Source organism: Micropterus dolomieu, linkage group LG17, assembly GCF_021292245.1.
Source record: "Micropterus dolomieu isolate WLL.071019.BEF.003 ecotype Adirondacks linkage group LG17, ASM2129224v1, whole genome shotgun sequence".
In the NCBI taxonomy this organism is placed as follows: domain Eukaryota; kingdom Metazoa; phylum Chordata; class Actinopteri; order Centrarchiformes; family Centrarchidae; genus Micropterus; species Micropterus dolomieu.
This window is the reverse complement of record NC_060166.1, coordinates 14285512-14290148: the sequence shown is the minus strand read 5'-3', so window position 1 is coordinate 14290148 and position 4637 is coordinate 14285512. Positions and strand designations below refer to the sequence as shown.

At 40.3% G+C, this 4637-nt stretch overlaps 1 long non-coding RNA gene across 1 annotated transcript; it reads left to right on the top strand.

Annotated features, from left to right (window-relative positions):
- Positions 1–1516: 1516 nt before the first annotated feature.
- On the top strand, positions 1517–2394 carry LOC123985489. The gene is made up of 3 exons (XR_006828684.1): positions 1517–1638; positions 2027–2261; positions 2376–2394. It is a non-coding gene; the product is annotated as an uncharacterized LOC123985489 (long non-coding RNA).
- The last annotated feature ends 2243 nt before the right edge of the window (positions 2395–4637 follow it).

Genomic DNA, 4637 nt, shown 5'->3' with positions numbered 1-4637 from the left:
AAAATGAGTAAGCATATAAGAGTTCAGTGTTTTGAACTTACAATCACTCTCTCTGTAACTAATAGTTTGCCATGCTGGCTGTCTCAAATTCTCCACGTTCTTATACAAATAGTGTTAGCAAGCCACTTACTCATGCTGCTTTTAAAATTGTCCTAAAAAGCAGCCATTAAGTATATCAAAAGAAATGTGATGTTTCAAGAAAAATCTATGCATTTTATATAAGCTACTTGGGTTTTATTTTTGTAGCTCTGTAGTTTTACCTCCAAATAAATGAAATTATTTCTGTGTTTTTAATGCAAGCACAGAAAATGTTTTGAGAGCGTATTTATCGCACTGCAATGAAAAATCAAGTTTGTGATTAAAAAACAAACAGGCCTTTTTTGTGTCACAAAACATTTGTGCTCTTTGATTGCAAGTCAAAAAGTTTTGTAGGTTAAACCATTTTTTTGCAAGTGTAAGAGTTTTACAAGTCAAAAAGATTTGCGAGTCAAAAATGGTCAAAATAAGAGGTGGGTTTGATTGACCTCATGGCCACGCCCACAATCCCCTTGCTCCGACCGGCTCCGACCAGCGGTTAGCTCTACTGGAGACTGAGTTGTGTACAGGCTAGATGGAGGTAAGTTGACGTTTTGTTGCTCATTTCAATTGAAATGCTTTTAAATGTAGTATGGCAGGATTTAATGATTATTTATATTCACCATTGGCAAGGTCAGGGAGTCTATCACCTCTCTCCTTTTTAGAATGGTATGTAACATTAGAATGTATAAGTAGATAAGGGTTAGCTACTCATGTTTAACACATTGTACACAATATCCAGCAAAACTACTTTTCTGTGACTGTGGTAACTGAAGTTTATGGTCACACAGCTTAAACTGTAATCAGGGGCGGATTGGCCACCTGGCTGGGGCTGGATTATTTGTTTCGGAGTGGGCCGGTCAGATTGACATTAATTCAGTGTTTCCCACACATCAGCTTTACTTGGGTGGCTGTTGAGGTAGGCTACGTTAAGGGCCACCTAAAATATTTGGCAACCCATTTAACCATTTTGCAGAGAAACACTGAAAGAAATTATCATCCATTACGTTATAAGACTCAGAAGGTGGATATTTCACAAGCATGGACCAGGTAAAGCAACAGTGAACACTTTGGTGCAGGTGCAACTGGGTACAATGTTGGTTTCGGTTTCGACTGGCTTCCTCATTAACAAGCCTCCTCCGCACACCCGCGGGTGAAAACGGTATCGCGGGTGAAAATCGCAAGTGCTGTGTCATTTCGGCCACTGCGTAAAACAGCCCACTACTGATGGAGAAAGTCAACAGGGCCGACAATTACAGGGAAAGAGGAAAAAAAAGAGGTAGGGTTTGCAGCAGAGGTGTATGTTCCGTGCTGGAAATATTAGAAGTGAAGGCAAGGAGGGCAGAATTAAGTAGGCTAGTGAGTAATATTCTTATTCATGTGTATTCCAATGTTGAGAGCAGTGTGTGAGAAAACATTTTTCTGCAATGTTCTATAGGCTGCTGCGTTCATTGATGTTGCTGGAATCGGTACAGACAGAGAGCCCTGGCCTTCTTGTAGGCTACCAGTGCTGGGAGGAAGAATGCTACTGTAGGCCTAGCAGAGACAGGGAGTGTGGTAGAGGTAGGAAGAAAACAGTCACACAAAAAATGTTCGGTTTGTAACTGACTCTGCAGTAGACAAAGGCAGTAACAGCAGACAAACAGACAGAGAGCACAGACTCTACAATATACTACTACAAATGTAGCCTAAGTAGTTAATGTGTGTTTGTGGGTATACGTGGTAAGGTGGGCTGGCGTGGCAACAGTGCCAGGGCTGAATTTTTGTTCCAGTCCACCCCTGACTGTAATAGACTTTTGACCACTAATATTACATAGAAAATATAGACTGTTATCTAGATACTTTAAGTTGTTGCTGCCTTGTTATGTTTTCTCCTTTAGATGTGACATATAAGCATTTATTACACCTATTTATTTATTAGCCTACATTTATTTCCCTCCCATTGTTGCAGTGTGGATAATTGGTGACAGCTATGTCCAGCATGGTGGTCTGAGAGCTGCAGAGAGCTTAGGAAGCATCTTCACCCTGCTGGTCTGGCTGGCTTCTCCCCTCTGATGTAGGACGTGTGACGGCCCCTGCTGAGTCTACGTCTACCTGATGTGGAGCGCCTGGCCCCATTGCGCTTCAGGATATAAAAGTCCCACTTTCCATCGTGGCTGGCTCTCTTCTCTGACAGCACCTGCACTGTACTGCTTTGCTGAACTATTGTTTTTATTTTTACTCTAAGACACCTTATCCCACAGTATATGAAAACTACTTATTTCCATCCATCCATCGTCAACCGCTTATCCTGTTTACAGGGTCGCAGGGGGGCTGGAGACTATCCCAAGCTGACACTGGGCGAAAGGCGGGGTACACCCTGGACAGGTCGCCAGTCCATCGGAGGGCCAAAACTACTTACTAAAATGTAAAATTATGACACTTATGACAATTATAATTATTACTGTTACAACTGTCAGGCATTATTTAATTTATTTAAGTGAATTAACTGTACATTATTTCAAGTCATACAAAACAACTTCAACATTTGTAACGTTTTTAATGAAGTTTCACAGTTCACTGTATTTGGAGGTGGACTTTAAGGCAATTAGCTAGGAAAATAAATGACTGTAATAAATGTTTCTATGTTACATCTAAAGGAGAAAACGTAGCAAGGCAGCAACACCTTAAAATATGTAGGTAGCAGTCTATATTTTCAATGTAATTGACTTTAGACTGCAAATATTCAGTCTAAAGTCAATTACAGTTAATGCTGTGTGAACATAAACTTCAGTTACCACAGTCACAGAAAACTAGTGCGATAAATATGCACTCAAAATATTTTTTTTTTGCTTGCATTAAAAAAACACAAAAATACCTTCATACAAATAAAGTGGTAGTTATTCTAAAAAAAAAATAAAACCTGTTGGCTTGTTTACAACCTGTACTGACTCACATGTAGACATTGTGCTTAGAGCCTTTAAGGAAATATTAGAATTGAAAATTAAACCTCTCTCTACATTATTGTACTGCTATAATTGTCGCTGCTACTTGTTACTATTAATATTGCCTATGTACATCTCTATCTTAAACTTGTTCCTCTTCTCTTCATTTTGTGAAGTGACCTTTCTGCAGTCCACATCAGATGACACAGGACTGTTGAGATGCTGCCATCTGGGATTCTCTTCAGGGTTCCATGAGTAATACAAAATGTATGAATTTGGTTATTTGTAAGTACAAGCAGCCTCTTACTGAAAGCTGTGAACCTCAATAAGACAATTTTATGTTTTGTCAATTGATATCAGCTTCTTGGGAATTACGGGTGAGGCAAAAGGCAGTTTCCAGGGTTAGTGTGAGATTTCTTAATCTTTTTCTTCTCCTCTCCTGCCCACCTATCTCCTGCTTGGAAGCTCCAGAGGAGCAGATGGCTTGGCATCACCCTGACAGCCCTGTGTCAGCCTGTCTCTTCGGTTTGTCATCCAATCCAAGACTAGCTGTTAGCCCTGAATAAACACAGAAAGTGGCACACCAGAATTAGTCATGAACAATTTGAGGGCACTATTGAACTGGAATATGAAAACCCACCAAGATACGCCTCAATCAGGAAACAGGTTTGCACAGCAGGACTCCCCCTAGAGGGACAGAGACCATTAAAATGTGACAGCAAAAACAAACACATTTGCTTTGCACAGTTGGTGTGGAATGCCTTTATTTATTTTATATCAGCTCTAGGTGAGCTCAGGATGTGCCGAGTTTTCTCTGTGATAATTTCAATTTTCTTCCTAGAGAATGCCAAAAGAGAAGCAGCGGGCTGGTGATAAGAGTGGAGGTACCAAGAGTCGAGGGATCACATTGGCCAGTCTAGAGCTGGTTCCTTTTTTTGTTCTTACGTATCATAGTAAAAATTTACTTGCACTAGGATCCTCTATAATGACATCACAATGATTCTCGAAAAGTAAAATCAAAATAATCTCAAACTGTTTTCCCTCAAGACTGATTTGGCAAACACTACTTTTGCATCTTTGTCCTTCAGCCTAGACAAAAACTGCATGAGGCACTGGCAGAGACACTTATGTTCCAGCATATGCTGTGTACACAGACAGTAGCCATTATCTCTCCCCTGTGTCTCCCAACGGGGTTGACAGATTCTGACTTTGGTTTGTTCACATGAGTTGGCGCTCCATATCACTCTTGTGAATTAATTTATTCATTTATCATCATCAGTCATTTTATTCATATAAGACCTCTGGGTAATGTGAAAGGAAAAAATAAGCAACCCTTTGTTTTACAATATTAACAGTTTATGCTAGTTAAACAACTTCCATACTCTAACTCTCCCTCAGCCTTTATGATCATCTAACAATGTTTTTGAGTATGTACATGGCAGATCTCTGCCTCACTGCCACAAACAACTGTCTCCACCTGCTGGCATGTAAAGCCGTCTGCTCCCAGCGCTGTTCCAAAGACTTCTATTCCTGTCATCATCACGCATAGACCAGTAAACCGAAATGTGCACATCCCACACAGAAATAATAGTAATCTCTTAAGGATTAGGACAACTGTACCAACTCCAGCACCCAGAA